General features: G+C 49.0%; 1 protein-coding gene across 3 annotated transcripts in view; it reads left to right on the plus strand.

Annotated features, from left to right (window-relative positions):
- Positions 1 to 23579, plus strand: part of ADD2 (adducin 2) — a 95308-nt gene that overhangs the window by 26924 nt on the left and 44805 nt on the right. Inside the window, exon 1 of one of the 3 annotated variants that reach the window (XM_036334201.1) lies at positions 21754 to 21834. The exons of the other annotated variants lie outside the window; for them this stretch is intronic. The gene's annotated coding sequence lies outside the window, so the exon portion shown is untranslated. Of the gene's footprint in view, positions 1 to 21753; positions 21835 to 23579 lie in introns of those variants that run through there. 3 annotated transcript variants of the gene reach the window in all.

The raw sequence follows: 23579 nt of genomic DNA on the forward strand, positions 1-23579 counted from the left end.
CTTCTTTTTTTAAAACAAATATTTTTATTGATTTTTTTACAGAGAGGAAGGGAGAGGGATAGAGTTAGAAACATCAATCAGCTGCCTCCTGCACACCTCCTACTGGGGATGTGCCCGAAACCATTGTACATGCCCTTGACCGGAATCGAACCTGGGACCCTTCAGTCCACAGGCCGATGCTCTATCCACTGAGCCAAACTGGTTAGGGCCATTGTCCCCTTCTTAACAGCTGTGTTGTCTTTGCTGCTTACGGGGATGACTTTAGCAAGCTACAGCCATGGCGTTGGGGAGGCCCTACTCCTATTTTTTTCTTTTTTTCTTTTTTTTTTAACGTGATTAATTTAAAAGTAAGACTGACAAATCTTTCAGAATTTTACAAGCTTATTTGTAAATCAAAATTTGAGATTTTACACACTTAATGAGAAGAAACGTTGGTTTGGGGGTGGGGGGGCCCTGCCCTGTGTCTTCCTTACTCAGAGACTTAGGCTGATGGAGTTGCCACCACCTGCAAATTGCTAGTGGCAGTAGCGTGGGATGGATCTAAAATGCTTTTTCCGGGGTGAACTCCTGCTCACATTTCATTGATCACATGACAATGCGGAACTGGAAGAGGGTGGGAAATTACCCTCCTCCTCTATCCCAAACGAGGAGAGGAAGCAGGTACTACTGGTGAAGAGCGGTGTCCGTCCGACAGATTTGAGAGCTTGCCTCCCAGAGGAGCTGCCCTCCTAGTTAATACATCTGCCCTCACTAAACACGGTCCTTTCTCCTTTATTCTCCCAAAGCACCACTAACACAAGGCTCTTCTGCATGTCAGACTTTTAATCAGAGGATTAGGCAAACAGGAGGGAGTTATGGTATGGTGCCAGAAACCACTTTTAAATTCAATGTCAGGCCGTGGATTGGCCGTTCTCCATTGCTGGGCATTGCTCACTGGCTGTCTCTTTGGCCCCTGTTCTTTGCTGTGTCCTCGCCCCAATGCCCCTGCCTGTCCTTGCGTCTCCCACCTTCCCCACTTCTGATATTCTGTTACTTCTCTGCAGGGCAATTTATCCCTTTGTTTCACCGTCTTCTTCCACATCAGGGCTGAGGGTTGGTGAGTAAAAGGAAAGCACGTTTCATTTATTCTACTCACAGTGTTTCTGAGTTATTTTCCACATGGACCAATTCTCTACACCAGCTACCAGCTGGGCATCCTGTTCCATTCGGACACTACCGAGGAGTTTGAGTCAGACCCTGTACGTTAAGGGCTCAGCCCTGCAAGACTGCCCCCACCTCAGATACCATTTGCAGGCATGGGCTTTCCACATCATAGCAGGAAGGTTGCTGAATTTCTGGAGGGTACAGAGCCTGAGCCAGGAGCCAGGCAGAGGGGAGCAAGAAGGCCTCACTTTCCAGCTGGTGAGTGACGAAGACCAGTGCCGGCGTCAATCACTACTGGTGCCTCTCCTTTCAATCTCCTAAGTGTTGTGATGAGCAAATGTTTATTCGCCGTACTGGCTCTGGTCCGGCTGTCAGTCTTCATTCCTGGAGCTCTTATGAGTTATGATCTGATTTTGTGTGTGAGTTGACATTGGTTTGTGGTGAAAAGTTGAAGGAGGGGGAGTTATAAATCGCTGGCCAGGCTCTATCCTAAACTAGAATTTCTTATAATATTTGTAATCATTTAAAACATTCTGGTCATTCCGTACTGGGTTTTGGTTTTTATTTATAAATAAGTCTCCCAAGTAGTGTTTAATTTTTTTTTTTTTTTTTTTTTTAATAAACAAGCTACAGAACAACCGGAGGCCTCATAGTACCCTGGACTTTGGAACCAGATGAACCCAGGTCCAGAGCTCAGCTCTCCCGTTTTTTAGCTGTGTGTGCCTGAGCAAGTTACTCAGGCTCTCTGGGCCTCAGTTTCCTCTTCTGTAAAATGGGGGTAATAATTTTCACTCTAAAGGGTGGGAGTGAGGAGCAGAGGCAAACTGCGGTGTGTTTGCCAGACGTGCTCCCTTTTGGCCGCACATGGAGGTGAGAAGCTGAATCATACTCTGAAGAATTCTTAGGGCAATGGAATCTGAATTGAATGTTTCAAAACAGTATCAAGCCTGAAGTATCCTTTTTATAATAAGATGGTCTCACTCTCTCCTGAATTGTCTTTAATGAGCATCCTGGGTGGACTAATGATTCTGCCTCCCTCCAAGCTGAGATTTAAGTATCCATTCATTTTTTTTTTAAAGCAGGAGTGGGAAGAAATAGATTCTCTTTGTGTCCAAACTAAGGAGAGCATTAATAAGATTTTCTGAACTAGGCAGCTTCTTGAAAGGCACGTGAAAAGTTCTAGTAGTTATATAATAAGCTAAATAACTGATCTCAGTACACAGCCCCGATATGGTTTAGAAATTTCAACTGAATGTGGTGGCAGCCTTCAGGGGTCTGCCATGCATATGCCATGAAACCTAGAGGGGCATTTTGCAAAAATACATAAAATTGTAGGTCAGCGCAGCCAAGGAGCCATCAGAAGGTTTCTGTCTACTCAATGGGAGCAGGACCAGTTTACATTTTATCATAAAGTGAGGAGTTGTGTGTGGAAACCTGAGTTAACTCATGCCGTTTCTATGGAAACCTGGTTAACGGATCCTGCGTTTCTGTGTAAACTGGAGTTAACTGTGCCAGTGACAGCTCACTGCTGCCTGATGGCGAATGCTCCGGACATCTGCCCAGCTGGCGGCCTTTAACCCAGCTGCAGCCAGCTACTGCCCCCGTGAGTCTCTTTTATGCCTTCATGCCTGTCCAGTTTTCCTTCTCCGGACACAGTCTTTCCTTAGGTGATGGGACGAAAGTCATTACCATCTGCCTGATTGTTCTTAGCCTCTCTGCTCCCCTGGCAGGTGAAGAAGACTGGTTTTGTGTACACAGCTCCTTTCCTTGCCAAGTTGTACCCTGGTTGGGGGAAGGGAGGAGGACTAAGACATGGTGCCTCGTCAGGCCTGTTCTGGCTTCTGGGATGAAAGGGGCGTGGGAATAGAGACAGGGTTTGAGAGAAGAGATGGGCAGGTTGGGGTATGGGAAAGGCAAATGGAATGAACTTTTAAATGTGCACAATAAAGTTGAGGCTGTCTGGGAAGGAGTGAGAGGAAGGGGGAGGAGGGAAGTAGGAATAAGGCAATGCTGGCTGGGGCAGAGGAGATTTTGTGGGGGCTTTTTTGGGGGGGAGGTTGATGCTTGAGGAAAAGGCACGGGGAGGCTGTATGTGGGTGCAATGGATCAGAAAGGAAAAGGAGGGTTTTCAAAAGCATGGATGGAAACTCTATTCTTCATGGTGTTTGGGAAGTTCAAGCCAAGGATTTGAGCTATTTAGACTCTGTGTCGCATGAACGAGGTCCCCGGGATTGTGACATCCCTCCAGGACGGACCCAGGTGTGTGACAAAGTTTTGCTGTGCGATTCCATGGTCAGATTAAAGTCTAGTCCTACTGGCCAAGAGGTCATGTTCTCTTTCAGTCCATCATTGGGCACATCTCTCAGGGTTTAATGCAGAGGGCACTCTTAATTCCCCCATTTTTCTGTTCAGCTTCCCTGTGCTGACAAAATCAACACCGTCACTAATAATAATAACAGTAATAATAATTGTGACAGTCAGGTAAAGCACGGTTAAACATGAAAACCCAACTAATACTCTGAGTTCCAGCGATAGAAATCTTAAAATTCTTTCTCATAATCACCTCACAATGGTGAGCACTCTTTGTAGGTAACGTCACGATGTCTAGAATAAGAATTTATTCGTTCATGAAAACTCGGCAGACCCTCCTCTGTCCTGGTGTGGGCAAGCTGTTCTTCCAGGGCTGTGGCGGATAGAGAGATGAGTCCAGCACAGATCCCCTGGGCTCTTGGGTTGAAAGGACAGATGAGACAGGTAACCGCATACCATTCGAGGTCGAGGGTGCTCACCTCTGAAAGGGTTACAGACACAGCGTGGGCTCAGAGAGTTCACAGGATCAAGCACATGGACTGGTGTTTTTTTTTTAGGGAGATTGTCCTTATGGGAGTCACCTCTGGGCCCTTAACTTGCTCCCCTGGTTTTCACAGAGCATCAGATCCCTGAAGACGCCGGGTACCCTGTCCCCTCTCCTGCCCGCAGCTGGTTCACTCCTCTGTCTCTCCCAGTTTCCTTTCCCACTCAGGTGGCGGCAATATTAAGGTTCTCCTCTCCCCTTATCCCAGACCTTGTTCTACTGCCGATTCTCCAAATACCCCCACCCACCGGGAGCACTTTACCCCAGCCCTTTACCCCCAAAGTCTTCCCTGGGCCCCACCCCTCCTCAAGTAGAGAGCCATTGGTGGAGGCCAGCGGGCTGACTCTCCCATTTGGAGACAGGTGAGGGTGGATGTCTTAGAGGGGCTGGCTTTGGGTGGTCAATCCTCCTTCCCTCAGCCATTCCCAGTAACATGGATCAGTCACTCGGCACTTGTCCCAGGCCCTGGCCAGTCGTCCTCTCCCTTTTCATGTGGATGAGCTAATTTTTTTCATAGATCTGTTCGTGCAGCCCGTGCACCTGCCCACTGGTTGGCTTCTGTCGATGGAACCCCACTCCACTGGCCATGCTAGCGAGTCTGTGAAGGGGCCTTCAGTGTCCCTGGTGGGGAAGAGATGGCAGGCCCCGTCAGGAGGAGTGGGCAGAAGGCACTGCTGAGGCCTGGCCCAGGCTTTCCAATTCTGGAGCTAAGAACAGACTGGTTTCCTTGACAACAGAGACGGAGTCTGCTCATCTGCTCCCGGGGAGGGGGGCTTTGTGTGCCTGTGGAGAGCACAGGGACTTGGGGACGAGAAAGGCAATCCTTTCTTTATCAGAGCAGCAACCCATTTCTGAAAACTCGCCAACCTGACTGTGCTATGAACAACGCTGAAAGCTTCCCGGGTGGCACAGTGGCCTCGGTTACGTAACCTGCACACTGGGAACCCAGGGGCAGAATCTGCCTTGCCTTTCCACCTGCGTTGCCTCTGACCCTTGATGTGTTTCATCAGACCTGCAACACCTCTTTGACAACATGTTGTAAGATGTCAGTCAAACGCATGCTCACCCCTGGCCCTCCCGAAGGCTGAATGGAAGGCATCTCTTCCTCCTTCGGCGAGCCGTGGTTTGTGTGGCCAGGCTGCTGGGAGGAAATGAAAATTGGCTGATGTTGGCTCAGGCCTGCACTCCTCAGATGGCATCTTCAGAAAAGGCCTTGGGGTCCAAACCCTCACCCTCGATGCAAACCAGGAGACTCCAGGCTGAAAGCTGGTCCGTTTGCTTTGCCCACTAGCCCTGATGTCAAGGCAGCAGGTCTGAGCGTGGCTTGGTGTTTCATTCACGGACTGCCCAGCCCTTTCCTTCCTCTGCATTATTAAAGCCTCCTTATAAAGCCGCCCACGGATCAGATGGGATCACAGGGGAGAAGACGTGCCAGCAGTGATTTCCCATCTCCTGCAAGAAGCAACATCTGCTGCTGGGAAAGCACAGAAAAGAGATTCTGCAAAATTGCAGCCCACCCTATGTCTAATAAAGATGGCCCCTGGACCAGGGGCTTATACAAGCAGCGAATTTGTACGTGTGTTTGTGTCAGTGCACGGAATTCTTGGAGGCTGGGTAACATAGATTGGAAATTGTCTGTGGGACTCGTGTGCCAAGAATGACCGTGATGAGATGGGAATTAAGAAGCAGGCGAAGGCGCATTCAGACACGTAGGAACAGACAGGTGGGGGCCAGAACCCGGTACCTTCCAAGGGACGTTTCAGTGACTCTTTCGTCTCGTGAAGATCATGGCAGTGCGGCTCAAATTTAGCTCCTGCACGGCCCCCTCCCCAGTCACCAGGGATGAGCTGTGGATTCTAAGACCCTCCATGAGTTCCTTTGTTTATCTCCCCAAAAGAAAGATACTGACTCCCCCAGGCAAACAGTGGGCTCCCTTAGAGAGGCTTCCTAGGCCGAGTTCTTTGTTCAGCGGCAACCTCCCTGCTCCCGGGACCTTGACACTCTGACCCTGGCTGGCAAAGGATCCTCCTCTCCGTCCCCACCTCCCACATCCCTGAGGACCATTTTTAAAAATATATTTTTTATTAATTTCAGCGAGGAAGAGAGAGGGCGAGAGAGAGAGAGAGAGAGAGAGAGAGAGCGAGAGAGAGAGAGAGGAATATCAATGATGAGGGAGAACCATTGATTGGCTGCCTCCTGCATGCCCCACACTGAGGACTGAGCAGGGAACCCGGGCATATGCCCTTGACCGGAATGGAACCCGGGACCCTTCAGTCCACAGGCTGATGCTCTATCCATTGAGCCAAACCAGCTAGGGCCCCGAGGACCATTTGAGGACGGCTGTGGAGAAGGTGGGCCCAGGGGCTGTGTTTCCCACATGGACCTGTTCAAATCACAGACTCACTGTCAGAGAGCACCTCTGACCCGGAAGGAACTTCAGAGGCTGCCTGGTTCCACCCTTGGCTTCACAGACGGGGAAACGGAAGCCCAGAGAGGGTCAGTGGCTTGCTGTTGATCATGCAGTGAGTTAGCTCGAGATCCAGCTAGCTGGCCTCTGGAGTCTGTCCAGCTTTTTCCCACGACACCTCCCCCCCTCCCCCCCCCGCCCCTCAAATGCCCTCTTAGGCGTGGTGTGAGGTATGGTGTGTGGTTCCATTATATCTAGGGATCAGGAAAGCTTTCTGTCTCATATATATAGGATCTTGATTGGTCCAGATACACACGACATTCAAATGCTTCTCAATTGGAAATAAATTAATTGGAGAATTAGCATTGTGCAAAGTACTTCTGTGTGGAACTGGATTCTTATAGATGGGCTTTAGGTAGGAGTGTCGTTGGCTAAATCCAAGGCTGTTTTTGATTGGTTGACAATATGGTTTTGCAACCTGTAAAGATCCACAGGCCTCATACATATTTTTCTAGTGCTTCTTGGTTGGTTACAAAACACTAGCTTTGTTCTAGCTTCTACAGAGTCATAGCTAGGTTGTCACCTGCTGCCTGTGCCATTTAATCCTCTGAACCCAATGAAAGGGGAGGGGAGGGTTGAAAATATGGCCAGAAACATCACCTTGGGGCATTGGGTCCAACAGAAGATCAGCAGTTTCATTTTGCCTGTGGTGCCTTGAAAATGAAGGGTGGAAATGCCCCCAAAGAATCCTCCTTCAGTGTCTTCTGGTTCAGAGCCTGTTGCCTGTTGAGCACCATGTTAAGGTCGGATGGTGTGGCATCTACTTCCTATAATGGGCGTCACCAGGGAAGGTGTCTGGGCTGCCCGATGTGACATGCAGGCTGGCCAAGTGCCAGATGCTGCCTGAGGAAGGCAGCGACCCCGGGGAACAGCAGAAAGCCTGCAGAGCTCACGGCACAGCTCTGTAGGGTCTCAGAGGGGGTTTCCTTTCCCTGGAGGCCCATCCATGACCCCAGCAAGAGCGTGTGGAGCCACGGATGTCAAACGAGTCTATTAGAAGGGCCTTGAGGTGTCATCTCAGCGCACTTTGTGCCCTCTCCCTCGATTCTTACCGAGCACGGCCTATTTTTCTAGCGGCCAGGGATACGGTAATGAGCAAAGACAGACAGGACCCTTCTCTCTTAGAGCTTCCAGTCTATTTTTTGTTGTTTTTTACAATTTTGAGGAAGAAGGTTCCACACAATGAGCTTTCCCCCAATCACTCTCAGTCTTCCCTGTATTTTTTGTCTCCTGACTCCGTGTCAACCTTTGGCTCAGTCTCCTCCTTTCCCCCCAAAGAAGAAGCATCCTGAGGCTGCAGTGGTGTGCACGGTGGGAGCCCGTCCATCCAGGCTTGTCGTAGGCAGAGCCCTGGGTAAGCAGACGTTCCCACCCCCTCCCACTCTGTGCCCCATCAGCCTCTAAGTACCCATTTCCTCCTCTCCCGGATGTCCAGGGCCCCTGGACAGTAAAGTAAGGCAGCTGCATCCTCACAGTGCATCTCCCGAATGCGCCATGATCTCGACCCATCAGCCCCGCTCTCTGCAAAACTCCAGGAAAAAAGCTGTTTCCTTAGGCCACTCGGAGGTAGGCAGGAGTAACAAATATCTGATCAATTCTCCCAGGAGGGCTGGCCTTTAAACAGAGAAGACATACTAGCCAAAGGAACCTCTAAATGGTCAAACTTCAGGCTCGGAGGAGTGGGGTGAGGGTGTGGAGGCAGCCTACTGAGGCTGGGGCAGCGCGGCCCAGCCCCTACTCTCACCTGTGGCTTGGCTGGCCTTGCTTTTCAGGCTCAGACACACACACTCAGGCCACTTTGCCCCACTGACCGGCTTTTTCTTACAAGTGCTGTGTGTGCATATATGTGTGCACACCTGTGCATGCCTTCTGTTAGGTCACCGTTTCACTTACGTGCACCTGTGTAACTAATCTTGTCCCGTTGGCCCTGTTGGAGGGCCCGAGGCGGTGCTGTGCTCACACGTTCCCATCATCCAACCCCAGGGGAGTCACCCCATCCTCCCACCGCTCCATTCACACAGGGTGGGAGAGGCGAGGTGCTGCATATCTGCTATCCCAGGGCTGCAATTTGGGAAAGAAATAGGATTCATTTTCTCGACACCATCTTTCACCAGCTACAAATTGTAACAATTGCCTGCGGGACTCTTGAGGAATGATGAAGTGTTAATTAGCAGAAGCACTGTGTGTTTAAAATATACGGCGTGCTTAAGTATTAAATTAAACCGACTTTGCAGACTTGGGAAACCATCTGGCCCCAAAATCTGAGGAGTTGGATTTGCTGAATATTTTAAGAGATGTTTAACGGCTTCTGGAAATGGTAATTCTGTGTCACTTTCGTTTCCTTCGATGCAGAAACTGAGGCACAGAAGCGGCCGGTGACCTAGTTATGGTCACCCCCCTGAGCTACTCTAATTGGGGTACCTCCGTCTCCCAGAGAGAAGGTTTAAGTTGCTCCCCAGTCCGGAGGGCATGTTTAGACTATGAAGCTATGTTTCTATCACTGTGGTTGTTCCTTAGAAGTCATGTATTTCAAACTTGTGGATCCCAATGACTTGCAACTCTTTGGGCTTAAAAACACAAAGCACTTTCTGCAGAGACGAGGAGGGCAGAGCCAGGGAACCCGGCCCAGTCACTGACAACTAAGTATCAGAGTGTCTTTCTTTGGACAGAGCACGCAGCCTCTTGGTCTCAGGGAGAAGGGGTGGGGGGTGGTGTCATCCCAGCCCAGGGGCCAGGGTCACTGTGGGAGCTGGAACATGGGCCTCTCTGGCAGGAGCTGGGGCAATGGAGGAGATGCCACTTGAGGCAGAGAGGGAGGGAGGAGATGCCCGGTTTCTCCCTGCATCTTGGGTCAGTGCCCCCTGTTGTCCCCAACGCAGCAGGAAACCAGTGACATGGATCCTGCAGGGGGCGGCAGGGAAGGCTGAGGAATGGTTAGGCTGGGAGCCGCTCAGGCCAGGCTGCCTTTCAGGTACTTTGAGACCCTGACAGTGGATGAAAGTGAGACGTTCCGTTCCGTGTGTCCTTGCCCATGGGAAAATCAGGCCCACAAGGCCAGAGTGCTCTTTAATGAGACTCTGCTACTCCCACCATCAGAAACAAACACTCCCAAGGTGCACCTACCCTTTTTCTGCACCTGGCTTGCCTCTGTGCGGGGAGGACAGGCAAGCCTGCAGGGATGGTGTTTGTGGGTGAGGAGATGGTACAAGAAGGGGGATGAGGAGAAAGAGGAGACGGGACAGAGGGCTTCACCCATGACCAGAGGGGCTGACTCTCTGTGTAAGGATGCTTTTCATCATGGAGTAATTCACAACAGGGCAGTGCTTGTAGCAGGCTTTCCTAGAATGGGTAACGTGTTTTTACACCAAGTGTCTTCAATCGATACCTGTCCAGCTGGATGGGTTCGAGATCCCCTCCACCTCAGGTGCCCCCTCCTGAAGGAGGGGAAGTGGTGTTAGTGGTCACACTCTGTCCTCAGCTCCAGACACTCTTCTCACACAGGCAGGCACTTATCAGCCACAGAATTTGAGGTGCTAATGGGCCCTCCTTCTCTGAGCTTCAGGCTCTTTATCTGTAAAGTAAGGGGGTTGGGTGTGCTTCTAAGGGCCTTCCCAGCTCTGCCACACAGGGATCCACCCCCCGACCCTGGCAGACAGGTGCCAGGAGAAGGCATGGGAGACATAGAAGGGACAGTTACGCGTCCATGTACCATGAGGTCCATTCTGAGCAAGAGACGTTGGCATCAAGGATGGACTTAAGTAACCAGAAGCTCTTTGTAATAACTCGAGGCCTGCATTCCTTGACTATGAATGGGGAGTATGGAAACCACAGCAACGTCTTCTCTAAGCCCATTTTCCCTGCTGCCCGCGGACCTCCCACTTCCCATGACTGCTCCTCTCTCAACACAGAATGAGGGGCCATCATTCTGTTGCTGGCGAAATGGCACCAGGTGTTAGACCTTTTAAAAACCCACCAGCTTCCCTGAAGGTCACATCCTTTTGTTCTCTTCCCATCTCACTCCCTCCGCTGTCAATTCTGCATTATGAAGCCACAAAGAACCAAGGCGGCAGGTTCCTCTTGGAGCTCAGGTGGGGAGGGGAAGCTGGGGACACTCATGCATTAATCATTTTGGTCCTGACTCACATACAGAGATGAGTAATAGCAAGAAAAGTGCCAGTTTGGTGACAAACAAGAGGTACTGGAGCCGAGAAGAGGGTGTGAATTAGCTGCTGGAGAATGGAAAGACCTTGACCAGGGGACAAGGAGAAGTGTGGCCTGAGAGCCAGGTCACGTGTGGAATTGGGGGCTGGTGTGGGGTGGAAAGGGTGGTTCTGTCTGTCTGGGGTGGGCATGTCATGAGGAGGAAGAGTGGGCATTTCAGTGCTAGTTTGAGAGCGTAATAGCCAAGATGACTTTATCCTGTTGTCTAGAAAGCAAAGGCACGGTGCCACGGCCCCTCCCGACCCCACGGCACACACTGGAAACCCATCCCCATGTTCTTCCCCACTGAGTGCAGAGGAGGCCTCAAGCTCTGCGAAGGCAGCGCCACCCGTCCATTGGAGTGGGTACACGACACAGCCTGGCGACCTTGGCTGCAGACAACAAGAAGTTGTGGATGCTTTTGTGAAGCAGTTTAGAAATTAACCGTGTGTGTGGATTGGATTGGAGGAGGGGCGCTGAAGGAAGAAATCAGGGGGAAAATGAATGCAGTGAGAACTCAGACCAAGGAACGTCTGTGTCTTCTTCCGCCCATTCCTACAATGGATTTAGTGGATCAGCTTTAAATTTTTTTTAAAAAAATTAGACTCTCCCACGCTCATTCCGGGCACTTATGCCAGTGGCCTCTCCTCTCTTGTCCGCCAAACCGAGCTTCTCAGTCCCACTCAGGTAAGAGCCCAGGCTACGTGAGAGGTGCATCCTTGTCTTCTCTTTGGAACAAGTGTTTTTCATTCCAATAAAACGTTGGGGCAAAAATACCGTGTTATAAGCCTCTATCCAATTTATTTAACTTAGGAAACTGGGATTCTGTCACCAAAGTTTTCATTCCCCCAGTAATTGTTCTGGGCCAGGGATGAAGAAGTCTGTTTTTCAGTGTGTTTTCCCTCCTCTGCAGTGGCTAGACCAGTGGTTCCCAACCTTGGCTGCACATTAGAATCACCTGGGAATGTTTTTAAAATCCTGATTTCTGGGCCTCATCCTCCGGAAATTCTGTTTCTTTGTTATGGGGTGGGGCCACAACATTAGTAACAAAGAAACCGAATTTCCGGAGGATGAGGCCCAGAAATCAGGATTTTAAAAAGATTCCCAGGTGATTCTAATGTGCAGCCAAGGTTGAGAACCACTGGACTAGACCATTTCTTCGTTGACCCTGTTAGAGAGTGACGAACAGGAGCAGTCAGAAGCCATTAGCAGTGCCCCAGTGAGTGGCTGCTCAATTCAGAAGCATCGACTGAGTCCAGGGACACAGGCCACCAGAGGTCAGTGACTGGCATTCACTCTTTACCCCGAAGCTGAGAGCTGGGCTCCTCCGTGGTCACAGTGGCCCAGCCAGGTGGCTGATTAGATCTACAACTTTCAAACCTTTGTTCCAGGGCTCTCCTTTGTCATCATGGTGCTGCTGATGACAATATGCTCTAAAACAGTGGTTCTCAACCTTCCTAATGCCGCGACCCTTTAATACAGTTCCTCATGTTGTGGTGACCCCCAATTTCATTGTTACAAATTGAACATCATTAAAGCATAGTGATTAATCACAAAAACAATATGTAATTATATATGTGTTTTCCGATGGTCTTAGGCGACCCCTGTGAAAGGGTCGTTCGACCCCCAAAGGGGTCGCGACCCACAGGTTGAGAACCGCTGTTCTAAAAACTCTTGCTACCGGAGGCGGCGGCAGCAGTGGCAGCATTAGCCAGGAGTTTTTGAGAAATGCAGACCCTCAGGCCTCACCCCAAACCTGCTGAACCAGAACCTGCAGGTTAGCGGTTAGCGTGGTCCTCAGGTGATTTGTATGCACATTAAGGTTATAGAACCTGAGTCCGTTCTGGAGGCCAGAGTGTGAAATTAAGGTGTCGGCAGGGTTTTGCTCCCTCCAAAGGCTCTAGGGGAGAACCCTTCTCGGCCTCTTTCAGCTTCTGGTGGCTCCTAGAGCTCCTTGACTTATGGCCTTTCACTCTAATCTCTGCGTCAGTCTCCACTGTGTCAGGCTACCGTCTCTGTGTCTGTGTCTTATGAGGACACTTGTGATGGGATTTAGGGCCTACCTGGGTAATTTAGGATGTTTCATCTTGAGATTCTTTTCTTAATTACATTGGTCAAGATCTATTTTCCAAATAAGGTCTTGGATTCTGGGAGTTAAGACATGGCCTTTTTTTCTCTTTCTTTTTTTTTTTTTTTTAAATATTTTATTGATTTTTTACAGAGAGGAAGGGAGAGAGATAGAGAGTCAGAAACATCGATGAGAGAGAAAGATCGATCAGCTGCCTCCTGCACATCTCCCACTGGGGATGTGCCCGCAACCCAGGCACATGCCCCTGACCGGAATCGAACCTGGGACCCTTCAGTCCGCAGGCCGACGCTCTATCCACTGAGCCAAACCGGTTTCGGCTCTCTTTCTTTTTTACCCCCCTTCCCTTCCTTCCTCCCTCCCTCCATCCCTCCTTCCCTCCCTCTTTCTTTCTTTCTTTCTTTCTTTCTTTCTTTCTTTCTTTCTTTCTTTCTTTCTTTCTTTCTTTCTTTCTTCTTTCTTTCTTTCTTTCTTTCTTTCTTTCTTTCTTTCTTTCTTTCTTTCTTTCCTCGCCCCTTCTCTCTCTCCCTCCCTCCCTCCCTCCTTTCCTTCCTTCCTTCCTTCCTTCCTTCCTTCCTTCCTTCCTTCCTTCCTTCCTTCCTTCCTTTCCTTTCCTTTCCTTTCCTTTCCTTTCCTTTCTTTTCTTTCTTTTCTTTCGCCATCATTCTGTTGCTGGCGAAATGGCACCAGGTGTTAGACCTCGGTTCAGCAACCTTGGTACTTGATTTCTGGCTAAGAAAAATTCAGAGCTAAAACTCAAACTATAAGAGACAGTTTATTTCAAAAGCCACAGAGGTAGAAGTGAGCCGTAAAAGAAATAGGCTCAGGAAACGAGTTACAGAGGCAACAAAGTTGGAGCTTAGGGGCGGGCGGGGGAGGGGGAGAGAGAGGGAGGGAGGGAGGGAGGGGGGAGAGCGTGGGCATGCTCAAGAAAAAGAGAGAGAGCACTGGAGAGGCCCGTCTTAAGGGCTTTTATCTGGCGGTTTGGCGGGGGGGGGGGGGGGGTCTCAATAGAATATCCATCAGCTTTCCAGGTGCGCCCCCTCAGGGCCGTGGTCTCCACGGATGGGTGGGTGCCACGGCACGGGATCATTAGCCAGTGCAGCTGGTCCTGAGGTCAGCCATGGCATTGCTCTGTCTGATTTTGCTGCTTCTCTGCGCCTGGAGCTGAAACACAGCTGAGGCCTAGATGTCATCTCCAGGGGTTCATGCTGAAGGGAGTGGTCGTGCAAAGGCTTGTAGTTTTGCCTGCTGCTAGGCACCCAGGCTCTCCGCCTTGGTGACCCTCTGCCCCGGCCTATCATTTCTACTCTGCCCATGCCTATCTAACTACCTACACCCGTTCAACCCACCACAGACTCTCTTGGAACATTCCCGGACAGTGTTCTTTTGAGACACTTGCCAGTGCTCACCCTCCTCAGCCGGTCCAGCTCGGTGCTCTGGTTTACCCAGACTGCTGGAAACTGCCACATAACAAAGCATTGTTGATGCCTCCGCTATGACAAACATGGCCCTGTGTTTTACCTTCATGAATCCATTTGAGTGCAACAACCCGTGGGGTTGCTACTCCCACTTTACTGATGAGGAAACAGGCCTGGGGTGGTTCGGTGACTTGCCTAAGGTCTCACAGTAGAGGTGAACCCCGGATGCAAACCAGGCAGTCGGTACTGGAATCTGTGCTTTCCCCCATATGTCACAATGCTTCTGAAATCATGGCGGGTTTAAAAGGTGGAGAAGATGGCACCCAAGTCCTTTATCCACTTCCCAGGGAGGCTGGGCATAGAGAAGGCCAAGGTGTCCTGTCCCCACCCCACAGTGCAGAGAGGTTGGGGGGCTCCCCAGTGGTTACCTATTTTACCCCCAACCCTTTTTCATTTAACACTGTCATGGCTACATGCTTTGTGGGGGGTTACTGTCAAAGGAGCTCTTTACATGGATGTGTAGTATGTTTTATACACTTTCAGTTTGTCTCATGCCTTGGCTAACCTAGTGGTCAGCAAACTCATTAGTCAACAGAGCCAAATATCAACAGTACAATGATTAAAATTTCTTTTGAGAGCCAGATTTTTTAAACTTAAACTATATAGGTAGGTACATTGTTATTAACTTAATTAGGGTACTCCTAAGGCTTAGGAAGAGCCACACTCAAGGGGCCAAAGAGCCGCATGGGGTTCGCGAGCCGCAGTTTGCCGACCACGGGGCCCCCGCTAACCTATTCCACTTGGTTACTAACTAGTACGCAAAACCTCTTTCAATTTGCTTTAAGTGCCCTTGTTCTGAGTAGTAAGGAGTGGGATCTCCCCTTGCATATACCCTTCCTGGTGTTGGTTTGCAGTCCTTTGCCACCTTCACCTTTCCCAGACTGAACATCTCACACCGTTCTCTTAAGTTGCAAGCTTGACTGCCAAGAAGAGCCAGAAGCCCTTTCCCAGGCACAAACATGTCAGCTGGCTGGGCACAACCTTCTGTTCCCATAATACATGACCAGGTCAAGGGGGTCAGGGAATTAGCTGGAAAAACCTGCAGCCCCGTCCAGGCATGTTCACTAGAGAGGCAATTAGCGCTGTGACCAGCACTGGAAGCTCCAGATTCCCTGCTCAGATGGGAAAAAAAAGGGACCCACCATTTAAAACTGCTTATCAGCCAGAAATCTACCTGTGTCTTTAATACAGAAAGTCAGCAGCAAACATGACCGGCCTAATCTTATTAAAGTCAGTTTTACAGATTCATTGACATTCCCTTGAGCACATTTGATGAGGCAGTCAACCCAGCTGTATACTTGCTGGTCAGATGGAATCCAGACTGTGATTTGTAAAATGCAATTGTTACAATGTCCACAGACCGCATGCAGAATGATTTAATAGTGGCACCTAACATTTATTGACCCTTATTTATCAGGCATGTGCCTTTGTGTATTACCTCATCATCCTCAGAGGAGGCACTCTCTCTCTCTCCATTGTACAGATGAAGAAACTGGGGTCTAGAGAAGTTAAATAACTTGCACAAGGTCACACAGCTAGAAATATGCAGAGCTGGAATTCCATCCTGGGCCCTTACTGGTCTCCTGGATTCTTAGACACAGTGCTCTATGGTGGAGCCAACTCCCTAGGCCCTTACTATAATGAGATAGCTTTGGACGCCTACTGAGTTATTTACCACTGCTAGCCCTGCCCTCCACAATAGTTCTTAATTTTCCCTTTGCTTGCCTCAAATCTCTCTATTCCTGACATTGGAAAAATGCAGGGCAGATCCGAATGGCAAATATGGGAGGGTTCTTGGAGGGAGGGTGTAAGGGATGGGAACTAGCATTTGTTAAGCACGGACTAGATGCTAGTCTTGGAGAATACTTCTTGTCATGGTTTTCATCAGCTCAGCCAATCAGAAATTCAGGTAGTGGATCCTTCTCCATTTCCATCTCAGCGTGCTGTCTTTTATCCTAGTCTGCTCTTGCCTATGAGATTGTGCTCCTGAGTGAAACCTTTTGGAAGCTGGGCACATCAGTCTGTCTTGCTTCATAGCTCTCAGGACACTGTGCCTAGAAGAAGCAGGACTGTCAGCCAGCAAACCTTGTCTGCTGATGAGCCCTGAGCCAGGGTGTCCAGGGACCCTCCTAAAGCCATGGCCTGTTTCTCCTGTCTCATCCCTCGGCTTCCTGACTCAGTGGATGCCCTGCACCCCCCTACCCTGTGAAAGGAAGTCCCAAAGTTGGTGACACTAACTTCTAAGTTGGGTTCCCATACTTCATTCATTCTAAGGCACACATCTCTCCCCCATGTCAACGTCTCTGAAAATGGGATATGTCTTCCAATTAATGATGACTTATACTTATACTTGGCAGTGGTTCTCCTTTCTTCGTGTCAACGTGAGAAACATCCAAATCTGTAGAGAATGTTTATAAGTTTAGTTGAGCCAAACTGACGACAGATGCTGGGGAACAAGATCTCAAATGCTCTGGAGAATAAGCTTTGCAGCTTCTTTTATGCATTTGAAATTAAGGAGGAGGCCCCAGGAAGATTGGAGAAAGCAAGGTGGGATTGGATTACAGCAGTGGTTCTCAACCCGCTGGCCCTTTAAATACAGTTCCTCATGTTGAGACCCAACCATAAAATTATTTTCGTTGCTACTTCATCACTGTAATGTTGCTACTGTTATGAATCGTCATGTAAACATCTGTTATGCAGGATGGTCTTAGGCGACCCCTGTGAAAGGGTCGTTCGACCACCGAAGGGGTCGTGACCCACAGGTTGAGAACCGCTGGATTACAGGATCGTTAAGGTTATGTGACCTCTTGAGGGCTAATATCCCCTTAAAGGGGATTGCTTCTGATATTTCAAAAGTGTGTTAACCCAGATGTGTAAGAATAATGGGCAGGGCTGATTTAAAGCCTTTCACGAAAGAAGGTATCGTCCTGGGGCATGACCACCCACCATGACCTGTCAAGTTAGGAATTTATGATCACATCACCCTGTCACATTACTTTCCATAGAATCCCCTGTTTTTGGTCCACATTAGTAATATTTAAAATAATGATGTATCAATCAATCCAATCAATACATCTTCGATTTGAAGAAATACAGTGATGCCAATGTTTACTTTATTTTTGCCCCTCACTATCAACTCAAAACCTGGGCTGACTCTCTGAATTCACCTCTGAGACCTTTGCTCCCCTGTGTGACTAGCCTCCCACGTGATTTCTTCGAGTAGGAGATGCCCGGAACAAGGCTGACTGAGCCTCCAGCATCTGATAGCCCTCACATTGTTACCACGATGGTTACTTTTAGTCTCTCATTTCTAAACGGAGTTTTATGGAATCTCTCAGGGAGTTATTAAGCAGAGGGCCATATTTTAATGTATGTGGGTTCACATAAGTATTTATATCCTTGAGTCTGATGTTAATAGACCAATTTCCCCACTACCTTGAAATGAGTTTGATTGAACTTCAGTTTTCTAGAGAAGGAACACCCACTTTATAACCTGGCTGTGAATTCCAGCCGGTGTCCATGATAACCGTCCTTTTAAATCTCTGATCTTCAGTGGACTGATTATTAAGGTAATTGCCATGGTCAGCCCAGGGCACACATTGCCCAGAGGCATTAAAAGTCACCATTCATTGTGTGTGGACCACCTTCGATTTCCCGAAGTCATGTGTATCCTGATCACCTTTTGCTAGGAAGCTATTTTCCCCGGAGGTTGTAGTTTAGGGGACTTGATTTCATCTAATTTGAGAATAAAGGAAAAGAAAAACAATTAGAACTGTCTTGAGAAAAGACACTTGACGGAAAGATAAATGATCTGAAAGACTCAAAAGAAGCACTTACCTCTTATAATAATCTGCTTTAGGAACCAGAAGAAAAATGTCAAAAAACGATTTGGTATCCTTAATAAAGTTAAAACTATTTGGTATCCTTAATACATGGCTTCTAAGAAATAGTAGGGCAGACATAGGAAAGAATGGACTAAGATGAAAAGCTCTGAGGTGGAAATGGAGATACAATAAGGAAAGTATGCAAGAGATAAAATGTTCAATATTATAATTAAAATCCACGTTATTTTGCTGAATTGAAATGAGTGAAGTTGGAAATGACATTGACAAACTGTCAGAATGCAAGGAAAATGTCAATAATAAAACTAATGAGAGGACTGGTTCTTCTGGTTCCAATATGATATGGTATGTCAAGTATATATATTTTTTTAATGAGAGGAAAAATGAAAATAGTAGAGAACAGAGATTCGACATGTGGATAAACTGGTGATCCTGAAGGAGACTCTGGAATAGAAAAAACAACCATAGAGTTACTAGAAGACTATCTTGAGCTAAAGAAAAAGTGTGACTATGTTTCCAGGGCAGGCTACCTGCTGCAACAACTGCAGAATCTCCCACCAGTGGGCTGCCTTCAGCCACACCCAGCTCCTTCCATTTGCTGGCTGCATCAACCCAAGGGTCCCAGTGTTTCCACCGACTCCTCTGTACCCAGCAGAGAGGCAAGAAAGGAGAAAGTGTGGAGAAAGCACCTCTGCGTTCATTACCTCGGCTGCAAGTGACACACATCACTTCTGCTCACATTCCGTTGGCTTCCATGCCATGTGGCCCTATCCAGATGGAAGGGGGGCTGGGAAATGTGGGTGTCCCGGAAGAACAGGAAGTGGGTTTGGTGAACACATGGCATTATCCCTGACACATGGATATGCAAACACACGTACGGATACAGAGAGGGTGAAATAGTTCTTTCCTTAATATCTTCATGATCAGATCCAAGCCATACGACATCATAGGGAGGATCACAGAGAGGAGTGGAACGCATAACAACATGCTTCCTATCTTCTCTCTCCTGTTCCTGACACTCGGTGACAGGCTAAGCCTCACTTGTCAGGCTTTTGGGGTGTTTCCACATAGATGTTCCCGAGGCCAGCAGAGTTCCCGTGTGAGCCTTTAGACATCATGGCCCTTTAACATATTTTCTCCAGTTCCCACCTTCCCCCCCCTTCCTGGGCCTACTGACTTGCCTCCCTTCTCTCCCCCAAGTCAGCAAGTCCCGGGGCTCATTGGAGTTGTAACTTTCTAGCTTTCTCGTTCTGAGGAGGGGAGGGATGGCCTCAGACCCCTCTCCAGTCCTAGATGCAAGGTGTTCTCCCAATTTTCTCAAGTTCCCATTTAGTGAGAAAAATCCCCCAACAAAACCAATAAAAACAACAACAAAACAACTTTAACCTTAAGGTGCTAAAAGAGCATTTATTTCTACCTCTGTGGCCTAGGATATGGTTTATTCTATTAGACATATAAGTCCACGCCATCCAATAGCTGTTTCCTGACTTTGTTGGCTAGGGGTGGGGATGGGGACAAGGGTAGTTCTGCCACATGATTCAGTGGATTATACTTTCTTACCTATTGAAGGACATATGCTCACAGTTTAGGCCCAAAAGCAGAATCAACTGTTTTATGTTTGAACTTGACCAAGGTGAAACTTTCCAAAATGTAGCTCCATGGGTTGTAGGTATAGTCTGCCTGAAGGAAACAGGTAGATAAGATAACCCTTAAAAGTGTCTGTGACTAACTAGGTTCTAGGACAGCCTGAGGTGTGGACCAGTGGATCAGAGAACCTGTCAGTTCAATTAGACAGCCTTTTGGATGAGCTTTTACCCACATTGTGTGCAAGTTTGGCTGACCTTTTCACTGAAGGGACTGAGTATTTGATGGCTGAGCCCAGCCATCCTGCTAGCTCAGCACTGTCTCTGTATCACCAGGGCTTCCTGAATCCCTCTTTCTTTCCCCTTTATTGAAGGTATGAAATCCACATGTTTTATAATTGGTGGCAGAAGTATCTGACCAGTGGGTTGAAGCTTAATGCTGGAGCCTAAGATTGAGAGCTCCATGGAACCCACCATTCATGAGCCTCTACTGAAGCACCGTCTCTCCCCCTCACCCCAACCCCCTCCCCCTCCACCCCAGTATTGCAATGATCTCTCTATGACAGTGGTTCTCAACCTTCTGGCCCTTTAAATACAGTTCCTCATGTTGTGACCCAACCATAAAATTATTTTCGTTGCTACTTCATAACTGTAATGTTGCTACTGTTATGAATCGTCATGTAAATATCTGATATGCAGGATGGTCTTAGGCGACCCCTGTGAAAGGGTCGTTCGACTGCCAAAGGGGTCGCGACCCACAGGTTGAGAACCGCTGCTCTATGAGCTCCTCCTTCCCCGACTCCATCATGGGCCTTTTGAGAGCAGATGTTGTGAATTACATCCTTTCGTGTCCCTGTGACAGAAATAGGAACCAGAATTCTTCTTTAAGGAGCTGGCTAAATCCTTGGAGCTTCTTCCAGGACTATGCTGCCTGAGCCTTGGGCTCTGGCCATTTACTGATTTCCATTCGCCACCTCCCATCTGCCTTCCATGGAAACCCTCCATGATTTCCGTCTGCTCACCTTCATTTGGACGAGGGGAGGAATGTGTGGCGAAGTGAAAAGAGCGAACAGGTGCTGGAACCAGGTGGGATCACACCTGGCCCTGCCCTTCGCTAGTTCTGTGGCCCCGATCAAACCACCCTGTTGCCTGGAGCCTCACTTCCCTCCCCTGAAAACCAGGAGGATGGGCCCTTCACTGCAGCACAGATGGGAAGGGCCCGGCTCAGCACCAACACCTAATTTATTTAATGAATTTCACTGATTAAATAATATCTTCATTAAGAGTCTAACTCAGGACTGTGGCCCTCGTAAATGTGGACCCAAGGTTTCTGGCCTCCTGTTCTAAAAAACACTGAGCACTTTCATTTATTTTCAGTTTCCTGTATTGTGTTGAACTCAACAGTTAAATATGTATACAGTGTGACTGAAACTGAATGTGAGAGGTCTTCTGAAATGAATGTAATCAGTGCTTGTTGGAAATATATGTATTTTTCACCTTCACAGACTGTGGGACTCTAGCAGGCAGGGGCCAAATCTCCTTTGTTTTGGGAATCTTCCTTCTCATACACAATTCCAGTTCTTACTCCTGGGCACCAGTAGATACCCAGCAGATGATTGTACTTGGCCGGCGAGAGGGAAGGAGCTGATTCCAAGTGGTGAGAAGGAATGCTGGGCCTACAATTGCTGGAGAACAGAAGAATGGGAAAAAATGCCTACCAACCATTAGGTGTGGGGTCCTTTGCTAGAAGGCTATTAACATAGGCTATTCACTGGCCTTTGATAGGAAAGTGGGAGCCTCAGAAATGAGTGCTTCTTGGGCTTGCAGCAGTCAGCAGGTTCAAGGATTCTTCCAGCCAAGGGGGTTTCCAGAGATGGGCCGAAGGAGGCTTGACCATCTCTCTCCTTCTCCCTTTCTTCTTTTAAACTATTTCTGTCCTAAATGGTTCCAGCAGTTAATACCTAGTGTAGAACTTAGAAAAAGCCAGAGGCCTGTGAAGAAGCTGATGATAAGCTTCACCCATAATCCCACCACCCAGAGGTTCGAGCTTTCTCTTTATCTGAACAGAGCAGGCGGGGTGTGGTCCAGTCCTTTATTCAACAGTCTTCATTGACGCTGCTCGGTCGCAGCAGCAAGGCCAGCTCCTCCCTCAGGTTTGGAAGTGTCATGCAGGGATCGGTGAGTCTGGGCTCTGACTTCCAGAGTAAAGCTTGGAGCAAACTCTGTGCCGCCCTTGTCTGGAGCTGACAAGGGGACTGGGACTAGGGCCTTCAGAGGCTGGCACCAGCACAGGGGTGGATGCCCAGGGCAGTGGTGGGAGCAGCTGGGAAATGTCCACGTGGGACTCAGGCTGCTGGGTGATAGCCTGTCTGCTTCTGCCCAGACACCTCTGGCTGATGTGGCAGGAGACAGGCACCCGCCTTTCCTTGGTGCTCACAAGCTTAAACGAATTTTAACAAAAAGTCAGGCAACTTGGGCATCTGTTATTCCCCTTCCAGACCTTCTGTTTCTTTTATAGCTACAAGGAATGACCCATAGAAATGCGCTGTCACACTCCAGTGATTCCATATACCTGGTCTTCAGAGGGACAGGGAAGAAAATGACCTGTGACAGGGACGTCTTTCATGATTTGCCATCCCCAGCTGCTCTCTGAGGATGGCGAATCCCCAACAGAGCCCTTGCCGAGTAGGGTCAGGAGTGTGAGGATGCAAACTGGAGAGGCCGAGGGGGAGCTCCGGGGCTCCCCTGAGCAAAGAGCGGAGGGTTCTGGGGCAGGGACAGGGGAGGGCTGTCGGAGGGAAGAGCGGAGATAGACAGATCAAGGGCAGGGCTGAACCGGGTAGAGTCAAGGGGGTTGTGGTGCATGATGTTGGTATATAACATAATCTTCTCTTGTCTCCCCATAATCAATGTTATACTGTGGAGTTGAACTTGGTAGTTTGAACGTTGTAATCCATTGCTGGAATTTTGCTTCAAAATAGGCAAGAAGAGTGGGTTATGGAAGAAAAGAATGTTTTGTTTCAGAGGAGCTGATTTAGGCACTAGGACACCTGCCGTGCAGCCTCCACTAACACTCAGCACCTTCCCCTGAGAGGAGCTGCTGTGAGCCCCGCTGGGGCTGTGCTCACCTCTGGGACCCCAGGTCCTGGCTGTGCTGCTTTGCTGAACCAGCCTAACTTCTCCCAATTCACTGTTAGTTGAGTTTTAGTTCAACTTACATTTATTTGGGACTGACCTGGCACCAGGTCCTATGGCAACACGGGGAATAGAGAAATGCTGAAGGCGCAGGCCTTGCCCACTAGGAGCTCCTGGTAGTAGGTTGTTACTATTGGACTCTAGGTGGAATGAAAGAGGGGAGTGTCGGTGACCTGAGAGCCTAAGGGACAGGTATGGGGGAAGACTCTGGGAGAGAACAGTTCGAGCTGAAGGGAGAGGCAAAGCGGAGAGTGCTCCAGGTGGAGATCAGCATGGACCACCCACAAGGTGGGAACCAGCTGGTGCCTTCCAGGTCCTGGGAATATCCCTGGAGAACCCATGACAGGCTGGGAGGGTGGGGGCGGGCACTGAGAGGCCCATGGAGCTTGGTGTGCCAGCTAAGAGCTTAGACCTCATTCTACAGTGTGGCAGTTCTCCAGAGGAAGGGAGTGGCCAGAGCAAGAGCCACAGTCCCATAGTCCCATGGTCAGAATTGGGGCGGGGATTGGGGGTAGGAGGAGAGGTGTAGCATTTTCAACATGGACCGTGTGTTTGGTTTGAAAAAGTGAAAAGATAAAGGAGCACTGCCCCAGGTGATGGGGGCCCCAGGTGAGTGTTTAGTAGGGCAGTGACAGGCATGGGCCATCTTTGCATATTTAGAGCAGCGACTCTGGCTACCGATTGGATGGGGGTATGAGAGAGGAAAGACTGGGTAGAGACCATGAAAG

This window comes from Myotis myotis, unplaced genomic scaffold (genome assembly GCF_014108235.1).
Source record: "Myotis myotis isolate mMyoMyo1 unplaced genomic scaffold, mMyoMyo1.p scaffold_m19_p_14, whole genome shotgun sequence".
NCBI lineage: Eukaryota > Metazoa > Chordata > Mammalia > Chiroptera > Vespertilionidae > Myotis > Myotis myotis.